At 43.4% G+C, this 13,912-nt stretch overlaps 1 protein-coding gene across 1 annotated transcript in view; it reads right to left on the reverse strand.

Annotated features, from left to right (window-relative positions):
* LOC311247668 (GDNF family receptor alpha-1-like) overlaps nt 1-13,912 on the reverse strand; it is a gene marked incomplete at both ends in the record, with an annotated part of 82,026 nt that overhangs the window by 25,609 nt on the left and 42,505 nt on the right. The window lies entirely within an intron of this gene.

Here is a 13,912-nt window from a genome sequence, read left to right on the forward strand (position 1 = left end):
GAACTAGAGTGTATATATGAACTAGCAGAGCGTATATATGAACTAACAGAGTGTATATATGAACTAGCAGAGTGTATATATGAACTAACAGAGTGTATATATGAACTAACAGAGTGTATATATGAACTAACAGAGTGTATATATGAACTAACAGAGTGTATATATGAACTAGCAGAGTGTATATATGAACTAACAGAGTGTATATATGAACTAACAGAGTGTATATATGAACTAGCAGAGTGTATATATGAACTAACAGAGTGTATATATGAACTAGCAGAGTGTATATATGAACTAGCAGAGCGTATATATCTATATATGAACTAGCAGAGTGTATATATGAACTAGCAGAGTGTATATATGAACAGAGTGTATATATGAACTAACAGAGTGTATATATGAACTAACAGAGTGTATATATGAACTAACAGAGTGTATATATGAACTAACAGAGTGTATATATGAACAGAGTGTATATATGAACTAGCAGAGTGTATATATGAACTAGCAGAGTGTATATATGAACTAACAGAGTGTATATATGAACTAACAGAGTGTATATATGAACTAACAGAGTGTATATATGAACTAGCAGAGTGTATATATGAACTAACAGAGTGTATATATGAACTAACAGAGTGTATATATGAACTAACAGAGTGTATATATGAACTCAGAGCGTATATATGAACTAACAGAGTGTATATATGAACTAACAGAGTGTATATATGAACTAGCAGAGAGTATATATGAACTAACAGAGTGTATATATGAACTAACAGAGTGTATATATGAACTAACAGAGTGTATATATGAACTAACAGAGTGTATATATGAACTAACAGAGTGTATATATGAACTAACAGAGTGTATATATGGTGTATATATGAACTAACAGAGTGTATATATGAACTAACAGAGTGTATATATGAACTAACAGAGTGTATATATGAACTAACAGAGTGTATGTATATATGAACTAGCAGAGTGTATATATGAACTAACAGAGTGTATATATGAACTAGCAGAGTGTATATATGAACTAACAGAGTGTATATATGAACTAACAGAGTGTATATATGAACTAACAGAGTGTATATATGAACTAACAGAGTGTATATATGAACTAGCAGAGTGTATATATGAACTAACAGAGTGTATATATGAACTAACAGAGTGTATATATGAACTAACAGAGTGTATATATGAACTAACAGAGTGTATATATGAACTAGCAGAGTGTATATATGAACTAGCAGAGCGTATATATCTATATATGAACTAGCAGAGTGTATATATGAACTAGCAGAGTGTATATATGAACTAACAGAGTGTATATATGAACTAGCAGAGTCTATATATGAACTAACAGAGTGTATATATGAACTAACAGAGTGTATATATGAACTAACAGACGGTATATATGAACTAGCAGAGTGTATATATGAACTAACAGAGTGTATATATGAACTAACAGACGGTATATATGAACTAACAGAGTGTATATATGAACTAGCAGAGTGTATATATGAACTAACAGAGTGTATATATGAACTAACAGAGTGTATATATGAACTAACAGAGTGTATATATGAACTAGCAGAGCGTATATATGAACTAGCAGAGCGTATATATGAACTAACAGAGTGTATATATGAACTAACAGAGCGTATATATGAACTAGCAGAGCGTATATATGAACTAACAGAGTGTATATATGAACTAACAGAGTGTATATATGTATATATGAACTAGCAGAGCGTATAGATGAATGATGAAAAATGCAGCTTTCCCAGACGCATTGGGAACTTTCAAAAGCGCTCCCTTTCCCTAATTCCCTTCACTATGTTATCTGTTAACTTATCCATCTTGACTCAGAGACACGAGGCTCTGACTCTCTGATCTGATGACAGCCGGCGCAAAACAGAAAGTGAAAGCAGCGCAATAAAAAAAAAGAAAAAAGAAAGAGGGCGCTGCCCGGCCCGGCCGAGCCCGAATTATTTATTTAAAAACAAAGCCCTACCCAGCCCGAACCCGTCGGGTCGGGTAGGGCCCCGTCGGGCTCGGGCAGGGATGCAGTGCACTATGTACTGTATGTATGTACTGTGTGTGTGTGTGTGTGTGTGTGTGTGTATGTGTACTGTGTGTGCATGTATGTACTGTGTGTGTGAGAGAGAGACATAGAGAGAGAGAGAGCAGAGAGAGAGAGAGAGAGAGAGAGAGAGAGAGAGAGAGAGAGAGAGAGAGAGACTACTGCTGGTAGTGATATATACCAGAAGACGCTTCTCCTCTGTCTCTTTGTTTTGACTTCAACCAATCTCTCCAAACAGCTCCAGGGTCAGTTCTCTGCTCTCAGCCTCTCAGATCAGGTCACACACACACACCATATAAATCTGCTCCAGGGTCAGTTCTCTGACACAGACACACAGACACACACAGACACACACAGACACACACACACACACACACACACACACACACACACACACACACACACACACACACACACACACACACACACACACACACACACACACACACACACACACACACACACACACACACACACACACACACACAGAATAGCTTATAGCAGACTTAATGATTTTAGAATATTTCAGCTAATGAAGTGACATATTTATTATCAACTATCCAGTAAGTTTTTATACTGTAACGTTTGGCTACTTCAGTACAAAGAGAGAGAGAGAGAGAGAGAGAGAGAGAGAGAGAGAGAGAGAGAGAGAGAGAGAGAGAGAGAGAGAGAGAGAGAGAGAGAGAGAGAGAGAGAGAGAGAGAGAGAGAGAGAGAGAGAGAGAGAGAGAGAGAGAGAGAGAGAGAGAGAGAGCGAGAGAGAGAGAGAGAGAGAGAGAGAGCAAGAGAGAGAGTCTGTCTTAATGTCTGCATGTCCCCTCCTATCACTCCTCTGCACGTTTCAGTAGCAGGCAGCTGTGGCTCCAGAACAATCAGAGAGCGCTCCTCTCCTTCAGTTGCTCCCCTGCAGCGAGGCCACCAGGCGGGCTCTGATACACCCAGTGACAGGCCCTGGAATCTGACCTCCTGACGCCTGATGGCTTGATGGGCCTTCTGAGGGTGGGGGGGGGCAGGGATTATTAGAAATTCCACAAATGAGTGGCCAATTATGTTGCCCTGGGGGCGGAGCCTCCTGACAGGCTGAAGGTGAGACTCTGAGACCCAGGGCTCCATTGTGTGGGTGACTTAATGCCTCACCCCTTAACCCTCGGTGTGACCGCCTGCACACCATGAGGCTAATTTGTGAAATATTAGTAGCATGAGTAACACCACTGTTTGTGTCCCTTCTCTTTACTCATAGTATATATTCAGATTCTAATGATTTATTGTCTATATCTATTGTACGTTATAATGTATAACCAATATAGGCACACAGACCCTCATCTGCACCTTTGTTTAGACTGTTTATTTTTATTTTTTTTGTATTTGTGCGGCCAATCGTGTGATGCCTGTTTCTACACCGGTTAAGCTTAGGCGCTCTTTCGAAGTTGGTTAAGGTTAGAGTTTGTCTTGGGCCCCGTTTAGACGGAAACGCTAGCAGGTGAATCCGCAAAAATATTTTTTCGGATGTGCCTTTCGTTTATACGGAAACGGCGTTTTTACGGGGTGAAACCGCAAAAAAGTGAGACTACCTTCCAGGGTGGAATTCCTAGAAACGCAAAAGCTTTGCGCTCTCGTCTAAACTGTTAAAACGTATAAATCTGATAAAACGATGACGAAAGGGTTGTCACGGCTCTGGTCGCGCGTACTGCTTACGTCACAGGTAGCAGGTATGCGCCAGTAGCCGAGACGTAAACAAAGCAAGTATGTCTGACTTATATCAACGGAGATCACCTGAAGGCTACATTGGCAGTACTTTTAACCCTTTCACTGCCACACGACAGAAGGTTAACCCTTTACTATCACACAACCGGCTGTCGTGTGGCAGTGAAAGGGTTAAATACACAAGAATCTGTCCCGCGGCGTTAGTGGACCCACTGTCTGTGAGTGACTCTGCTTTTGTCCAATCACATTCCCCATCCACAGTCTGCGAATCAGAGGCAGAGTAGGGTGGGTCTTCACAGCACGTCATGTGACATATGCGCCAATCGTGTGACAGCGGTGCTCCGTCGTTACAGCCTCGTCTGCACGGAGAATTCCACCCCAAAACGCTCGTCTAAACGCAAAATTAAAAGTGAAACCGCAAGATGACTTTTGCGGTTTCTGTTCACAAAACGCTCGTCTAAACGGGGCCTTAGAGCAGGGCGATAGAACACCAGCCCTGATTCCAAACTCTAACCTTAACCAACTTCGAAAGAGTTGCCTAAGCTTAACCAGTGATAAACTAGGCGTTAGGTAGTTTGCATGCCGTTCGAGGCGGAAATGGGCAAAGACACAGGCGTCACGCGATTGGGCGTACGTGTCACATGACCAGAAATGTCAGTGGCCAATCAGATCGCACCAGAAACTTCAGTGGCCAATCAGATTGCAGAATGCGAACGCGGAACTGGAAATCCGTTGGTAAAAAAATAGACGCGTCCAGAACACCAAACCCCTACTCGTTTCCCTAGCTGTCGCCAAGAAAACTATCCTCTTAAACTGGAAGACAAGACAAAATGTGAAAACTGGGGCAATGGTTAGGCCTTCTCTCAAATTACATATCACAGGAAACAATCTCAACCGTGGATCACATCGAAGTCTCACAATATAATAACATCTGGGAATTGCTTGTGGATAATCTAGGCTCCTAATCACATGAGATTGACCTGTGAGCCACCCACTCCATAACCCACCCTTCTCTCAATCCCCCTCCTCACCCGCTACTTTACTTACTCCCCTCTCTGCCCCCCCCCCCCTTTCCCTTGTCATGTGTATTCGTTGTTGTCCTTCATTGTCCTTAGTTGTAATTTGTTTGTCAATGTCTAGTCTGAGTCCCCCCCGCCACTATTTTTCTTATTTTACTACACTTTTTATTTTATTTTGCACTGTAAATAGTTAAAACGTATAATAAATAAAGTTGTCCCCCGAAGAGGGGGTGGGGGGGGGGGGGGGGGGGGGGTGGATGGAGTGCCCTCAAAAAAGGTCAGGGAAAAAAGCAACAAACATTTTGAAAAAAATAAAAATAAAAAATAAATAAAGGAATTGCAATGACGATCGAATCTCACCAGGTGGCAGTAATGCCTCCCTAGATACCAAGAACATGCAAACGGACCTCTTGTAGAAGTGGCGCAATCTTCCATTTACTTAGGTATGTATTTTAGGCGGACTCTGGAGAAGACAGTACGTGATGTTCACATCATGTTGGCGTGTTCCTTTAAAAGCTGCTTTGATAAAAAAATATTTACATTTAATATTTAATATAATTTAATAAATGTTAGTAATACACTGTCCATTCTAAACAACAATGTCAATTCCGTTGGACTGTAGGTTAAAGCAGAGCAATGGAGGGTTACTTAGCAACATGAGACTGGTGTCTGAGTGGCCTCAGGCTTCACTGTCTCCATGCCAACGGGGGGGGGGTTACAGGACAAACCCTAACAGGTTAATTACACCAGGAACTGAAATGATAAAACAGTGGTAAATAATTGCATATTCAAATATCACAACGACTGATATGTATATATCATATTTTCATTCTGCACAATCCTTTGGCCAAGTATGCCCACTACGTCATCGCATGTAGGTACATCCACGATGGTCTGTGTAAATATTCTTCATGTTTCATGCTATTTTTTTTATAATTTCTTTAATTATTTTAATGATTGCTGGTACATGCATATGTATTCAGTGAGTTCAGTGCGTCTGAATCTATGTAAATACAACTGAATACATCACATCCCATCTCCATGACAACAATGGCTGTTTCTCCAGACTGATAATTTTTTATCTTAAGCCCTAGCCATATATTACATACCTAAGTAAATGGAAGATTGCTCCACTTCTACACGGTCCATTTGCATGTTCTTGGTATCGAGGGACATCTATGCACCTCATGGAATGTATTCCTGAGTAAATTGAGTAAATTGTAATGAACCAAAGGAGAATATAAATGATTATTATTTTATTTTTTTCCATCTTTGACGGTGAATCTTGACCAGACGGGAGAAAGTGACGCCACTGAGCTGGTTCAGCACCTTCTTGAGATCACGTGTGCAACAAGTCTGAGCAGATGAATGAAGGGCAGATGACGTACAGGGGGTTTCGTAGATACAGTACAGAATCTTGCCATCCATTAATAAAACAAAAAGTATGCAGTCCTCAAGTTCAAGTAAAAAAAAATTGCCACCTTTCTGGGTGCCTGTAATTTGTATTCATGTAATCTATATTTAGATTACAATGATGGAATGATGGAACAGTATTTTCAGTGTCTTATAAACCTGTGAGCGTTGGGAACTTTGTCTGACGCAAAAATAAAATAATCAATCAATCAATCAATCAATATCATACTATTGCAGTAAATAGTTTTTTGTTGACCTTATTCAGTATCACAATCCTTCCAGTGTATTTAACAAAGCCAGAGAAACCAGTTGTCCCAGTACATCTTAACATGTGCTCCCATTGGCTCCCAGAGCAGTACGTCTCTGTCTCCAACCACACACTCGTGATCCTCACTGAGGAGGCGGGGCTGAGGGACAGAGCGGGAGTGAGGTCACCTGATGGCAAGATCCCATTCCTGATATCTATCCCGTTAAGTGGATACCCCCCCCTCCCTTCCAGCACCCCCCCCCCCTCCCTTCCAGTCCCTGTGGGCGGTGTATTGACGCCTCTACATTAAACCAGCTCCTCTATTCCATCCCTCCACCGCACATTCCACTCATAGTATACTAGGGCTGTCCCAGACTAAGGATTTGGATAGTCGACTATGATTGGCCAAAATTTGCCCAAAAAGAAAATAAAAAAAAATAAAGTATAATATTTTCATTCCATTTGGGCTGTGGGGTTGCTTAAAGGCCCACTTGCATATTGTATTTTTGTTCAATAAACAATGTGGACTAGGCCAACGGTGACTTTCAAGAAGAGGGGGGGGGGGAATTATCGAAATTGACCCAGTTTTAGCATTTTTATCAAACATTTTGTCCGCCCAACCACAACCACCACGCATGTGGATATTTTAATCCATGTTTCATAGCGTGCGTGTGTCATCTTAATGATGACGTCACACCAGGTGCAGGGCAGCAGGGGGCTGAGAGTCACACGCAGGTAGTGGCAGGAAGCAAGGAGCCTTCTTGTTATTACTAGGCGAGGAGCTAGTCTCTGTTTCACCTAACACTATTGCTCCGTGATCATAGCCATTCATCTCTAAAGCTAACCACTATTTGTAAAAGCCACAACCATGTTACCATATTTGTAAATACTAATGTAAATCATTGTGTCTTTGTACATATTGTGTATATAACGTTAGTAGCTAAGTTAGCTAGCTTGGTAGTCGGCATTCTCGAAACTCCTAACTCCTGTATACCTTTGTCCTCACAAATGAAGTATTCTGCCAGGGAACTTATGGACACGACAGTAGTAGTAGTTATAAGGTGTTTGAGCTTGTAACGTTAACGTTAGTTAGCTATCGTGGTAGCCCGTTTCGTGACTGTGCTGCACCGAGTGCATCACGAAAGGGGCTACTATCGTATCAACATGCCGTGACGTGTAGCTTGCTAGCCGGCATGATGCGTGCAGTCAGTGCTTTGCCCCACAGGTCTGAGAAGAGGACCTGCACATTTTACTCGTTCCCGAAACTCCTCTACATGCCCCGATTTAAAATGGTTCACGACAGTAGACATAATGCTAATGTTGTAAAATCCAAACATATATATCATGATTAAATAATGTGTAGAAATACTTGGGCCTCAAAACAATAATTCATAGATTGTGTGTGTGTGTTTACATAGACGTGATTGCCATTGTAGGCCACACAGGTCGATTCACACATGAAGTGAGTGGTCAAATGATTCTATCTACGACCGCAACCCAAGGACCATCTGCCATGGCCTGGGACAATGGGCTCTGTAAAGATCAAACGAAGAACAAAAGGTCACGTAAACATGTTATCTCGCTGGAGTTCCTGACACACACACACACAGTGATGAGGTTAAAAGGATCAAAGCGCCCATGAAGTGTTATCAGCTGCTTTACGGCCTGGGGACACAGACAGACACACACACATACTCACACACACACATTTTCAAATACACATCCACACACACACACACACTCACACACACATAGTCACACACTCACACACACACACACACACTCACACACACATAGTCACACACTCTCACACACACACACACACACACACACACACACACATTCACACACACACACACACATTCACACACACACACACACACACACAGAAGATCTCCAAACAAGCTAACTATTTTCTGGTATATTGTTAAAATAGTAATTTGAATCTTGAATTAAGTCATTGAAGTAAGTTAAAATATAATTAGGTTTGGTCATACTTAAATATCTACAATTAGTTAATGTGTCTGTGCTATTTTCATTTATGTTCAATATCACTAGAATTGATTGTTACCCATTCTGCAATCTGTTAAGCTTGTTCTATATGGTATTAATTTGTATTCTATAATGATTAAAGTCAACAGACTTAGTGATAAAGAAATATATCTGTGTTTATGTAATCAATATAAACTTTGATTCATCAAAGTATTAACAAGTCAAGTAATGTTTAAGTAAAAATATAGGGAAAATATTCTCTGTTAGTAATATGAAGAGGGTTTGGCCTATAAGCCAAACCCCTATTTTCAAATGCCAGCTTAAGCAGGCTTGTGATTGGGGCAATAATGTGATGATGTCATCAACTCAGAGACACTCGGCCTTGGCTATAAGAATGGGTGTGTGATGTGGGGAGAAGGACTCAGGAACAACCAAAGGACTCTGAACCAACCAAACCCACAAGGACAGGACCTCACCTACCATCTCACCCATCAACACCAAGGAAGCAGGCAACGAGAACAAAAGGACTTTTTGGAGGGAAAACCAAGTCTTTGTTATCAAACAAAGACCAGCAACAATTTATCAATTATCATTCTTTATACTGTAATATTAGTCTGGTTGTTATCAAGACGGCATAGTGTCTTTGATAAACAACTATAGCATTTTCTTAATGTAATTTGTATACACTCTTAAACTTTGATTAAACAACTGTTAAACTACCTTCCTCCTAATTCCTTCTGCCTTTCTGCCTGCACCACTGCAGTGTTTAAAGAGAAGTGATTCCCAGAGTTCTAAGGTATTGAATCACAACGCACAGTACCAGCAACAGGTTCTGATCAGAGCAGAACAGGACAGCTTGGGAATCCACTTCATTTTGGTGCCGTTTGACCCGTGAGCAAGTGGCGGCCCTGGACGAGATTTTTTTTCCCTTCACTCATCAACCTCATCGGCGGACGACAGAGGACACAACTGCGTGAGCTTCGTTCCTGTGAGAGAGGTGAGTGTGGAAGAAGAATGGGCTGCTCAGTTCGAACAACAAGGGGTTGGGGAAAGAAACTAAGAATTTAACCTCATGTAGACATGATGTAAGGGAAAATTAAATTGAATGTTCTGGCTGGGGAGGGCGGCTCTGTAAACACCGTGCGTAGTATATTTTAATGTAAAATGTTAGCACTAGGAGCGGAGCGCCGTTGCCGGTCGGAACAAGTAAGGGAACAGGAACATGTCTTAGATTCGTGCTCAGAGTTGGACCAAGGTAGACACCGTGCGTGGTATGTCTTATAGGTTGTAGACTAAAGCACGCCGTTGCGTAGTATTTTCTACAGTAGAGAGTTAGCACAAGTAGGTCTGGTTTTAGCCTTGGGCACGGGCGGGCGTGTTGAAATTAGACGGCGTTAGGCTGTAACAAAAATAGTGCTTAATGAAAGGTTTACCGGTCGCGCCGCGTGCGGCGTTCGAGAGACGGTAATGTGCGTGAATGCTGATTTTGTACTTTTTAATTGTGTACTTTTTAATTGTGTTAGGAAGCGTGTATGAATGTATGGTTGGCGAATGTTTATGGTTAGGAGTGATTGGTGGGATGTGTGAGAGTATAGTTATGTTATTATGTAATTTAAGTCACCGATTGGCCGTGGGGAAGTTTAATGAACGCCGGTTTTCCGAGGCCCGTGGAACGCAGCAGCCGTTAGCTGTTGTATTTAGCCTCTGAGGCACCGGAGCAAACGGGGGGTAAAGTAGACTTAATTCAAATGTATAAGGTCGATCGATAGTGTCTTGAGATTACGGGGATATGTAGGGCACTTAAAAGTTTTCAGATTCGTGGCGGATAAAATAGATTTGTAATGTTTAATGTGGTTGGGATAATCTAGACGGGGACCCGGAAGTCGTTCTGAGCTCGCCGGAAATGACGACAGAGGGGTCAAACTAGTGTTTTACTATTATGTTTTTATATTCCTATTTAGATCACTACACTGGCGTTTTGAGGGAAATAGGATTCTGTTGTGGGGTATGTGGTATTATATTAACGTTGCGAGGGGACGGCCCGCGCGGCGGAACGGGTCGTTGGTGAGCGTTTTTATGGGATCATGGGAGAAGCTAAGCTAATGCTACCTGGCCGCGCTAAACGGCTAAAGCGGTCGCCGGATGTGACGTCACAAGGGTGCGCGGTCTGACGGCCTACGCGCGCTGGGTTGAAGCTAACGAAGCTAATATGCTAAGCTAACTGTGCTGACGTCATGGCATGACGGGACTCTCGGTATGTCTCGCGAGGGGGCGTCCATCTTGACGGGGCTCCGAGCGTCCATCTTGACGGGGCTCCGAGCGTCCATCTTGGGAGGGTGCCGAGCGTCCATCTTGGTAGGGGTGGCGAGCGTCCATTGTTAAGGGGAAGGTGGAGTTTATTGGGAATACAGTAGGGGGCAGAAGTGTACAGGATGAATATGTTTGGATTCTGCTCACAGAACGTTTTCATTGTACACTCTCTCTCCCCCTCTCTTCTTCTCTCTCTCCCCCTCTCTCTCTCTCTTTCTCTCTCTCTCTCTCTCTCTCTTCCTCTTTCTCTCTCTCTCTCTTCCTCTTTCTCTCTCTCCCTCTCACCTCCCTCCCTCTCTCTTTCTCTCTCTCTCTTTCTCTTTCTCTCTCTCTCTCTCTCTCTCTCTCTCTCTCTCTCTCTCTCTCTCTCTCTCTTCCTCTTTCTCTCTCTCTCTCCCTCTCCCTCTCACCTCCCTCCCTCTCTCTTTCTCTTTCTCTTTCTCTCTCTCTCTCTCTCTCCCCCTCTCTCTCCCCCTCTCTCTCTCTCTCTCTTTCTCTCTCTCTCTCTCTCTCTCCCTTTCTCTTTCTCTCTCTCTCTCTCTCTCTTTCTCTTTCTCTCTCTCTCTCTCTCTCTCTCTCTCGCCTCCTCTCCCTCTCTCTCTCTTCCTCTTTCACCCCCCCCTCTCTTTCTTTCCTTCTCTCACCCTCCCTCTCCCTTTTCGCCTCCCCCCCTCTTTCCCTCTCTTTCTCTCTCTCTCTCTCTCCCTCTCGCCGCCCCTCCCTCTCTCTCTCTTTCTCTTTCACCCCCCCCCTCTCTTTCTTTCCTTCTCTCACCCTCCCTCTCCCTTTCGCCCCTCTCCCTCTCACCTCCCCCCTCTTTCCCTCTCCCTCTCTCTCTCTCTTACCCCCCCCCTCTCGCTCGCTCCCCTCATTTCAACACCGCCTCTCTTCCATGTACTTCCCCCCCTCGGCCCCCCCCCGAAACGCTTCTCTTTCTCTCCTAGGTTAGGGCCTGTATATAGAGTTTTTTATGGGTTTCAAACGCGGTGTAGTGCTAGGTATATTGTTTATTGCTGTTTACTGTAAGGTTTCAAAGGCGGTAGGCTGAGTTTGGGACTTATTATGCGTATGTTGTTGTTCCATATTCAGTTTTATTGTTGTTTTTAGGGAATTTCTAGTGCTGGCAGTGGTATTGCCTGCGTTGGCGCTACGCTTTGTTCGACAAGGCGCTCGTACTTCTTTCCTTACATTTGGACGGGCCCCGGCTGGGGCTCCGTTCCAGTTCATGTTGGTGGGCCGTGAGTTGGAGCATAATTACTCTACTCGGCTGCGCCTGCGATGGGGGTGTGGGTAGACGGTTCGTCGTGGCTCACTGTCTGCCTCCACGCTTTGTGCGCTGTGTGTGACTCGTCGGTGCTCGCTGTCACACTGCGCACATTTTTCATTTTACCAGGGGTACGGGGACTGCTAAACGTCGTGGCGGGGGTGGGCTCGCTGTCTGCCACCGCGCGTTAACGGGGGTGCGCTATGCGTGCACTCGTCAAAGGCTCGCTGCCACACTACGCGCGTCGAATTATATTGTGTGTGAGTGTATGGGTGACTGGTTACGGTGGGGTCAGAGGTGCTGTATGTGTGTGGCAGTGGTTGTGAGTGGAATAATTTTTGAATATCCTTGAGTAGGGGGCCCGGGGTGTCACGTTCCAGGTTGCAAACTGGGGGTGATGCCGTGGGCCACAGGACGAGTTGGCCAGTGGAATGTCATTGGTCGGCAGGATTTTCAATGTGGGGATGGTGTCGCCGCCTGTGGTTATGAACGGGTTGTGTGACACTGTTCTAAATGCACGGGGACTTCAGTGACATGAGGCACTGAAAATTGATTTCTGTTCCCGTGAGGAGCGCGTTATTTTAACACCTAAAGGGTTAGGTGTTACGGGGGATATATAATAACTGTGTGAGAGATTGTGAATGGAAAATATGTGTGTTACTGATATGTGTAATGTAATATGAGCGAAATACATACTAGGCTTTCACGGACAGAAATAAATATAGTTACACATACACATAGTCATTTGCAAAGAACGATTAGAGTAAAAGTGAGATTATTCACCTAAATTACAATGTCCGATACAGATGTTTAGAAATGATAGGCTGTAAATAACAACTTTCTGATTGACCACCATCTCAGGAAACAGCTGATGGAAAATAAGTTCCCCGGAGTGGTATTAAGGAGGATCTTGACAACAGGATTGAGAGTCTGGGTTTCCAATGGAGACAACTGGAAAAAAGATTAAGGCTGTGTCATTGATAAATCAAAAACGAAAATTGCACAAATGCTCTCATATGATCATAGTCTAGGAGATGCCCGACATTCCATGCTTAAAGACAAATGATGGATTGTGAATGGCAAATGTCACTGATAATTAAGTGTATTTTTTGCTTCTCTCTTTTCACAGCTGCTCCAGGACGGATGGCCAGCGCTGACAATTCCGAACCCCAACAGGGAAATCGAAGAGACTGTTGACAGTCAGGGGGTATAGTATCACAAGACCGAGATTATCAATTCCTGTTTACACCAATATAGAAGTGTGAGTGAAATTAACTCAAGTTTGGTAAAAATAGTTTGAATACAGAGAAACTTGCTTTCCAAACGGTGACGTTACGAGTGATTGAAGGAAGGTGAGAATGGAAAATACACAGATAGGAGCAACCGGAGGGTTAGATGCACTGACCATAGAAAGGGTAGACAATCTGTCTACTTCAACGACTGGAGATGTCACAATAGAAGTGACGAAAAGATGGCCAAAGATATTCAGACCATTACAGAACCTTGTAGTTAAAGGAGGCCGGTGTAGAATGCGTACCCAAATCAAGATAATGCCGATAACCTCTGCAGACATTACATTGACCGAATTGGACGTTGACTTGATTGACTGGAATTTGATCGACTCCCCTTTAGTGTCCAGTGAGACGGAGGGACTGGAAATAATGTCTTTTACTCCGCCACAGGGAGTCGTTGCAGCAAGCGACCCAGAGACAGCTGTATTACCCGAGTCAATCCAAGCTGAAGTGTCCGTTGCAGATGACTGCCAGTTACAGACGTGCCTCCCTCTCGAAGAACAGCTAGCCGAGGCTAGACGGGTAGTGGACTATCTCCAAGGCCTACTCCAGTCCACACAGCCCGGAGGGGAGACAGGTT

The sequence above is a fragment of the Notolepis coatsorum genome, assembly GCF_963971535.1.
Source record: "Notolepis coatsorum genome assembly, contig: SCAFFOLD_119, whole genome shotgun sequence".
In the NCBI taxonomy this organism is placed as follows: domain Eukaryota; kingdom Metazoa; phylum Chordata; class Actinopteri; order Aulopiformes; family Paralepididae; genus Notolepis; species Notolepis coatsorum.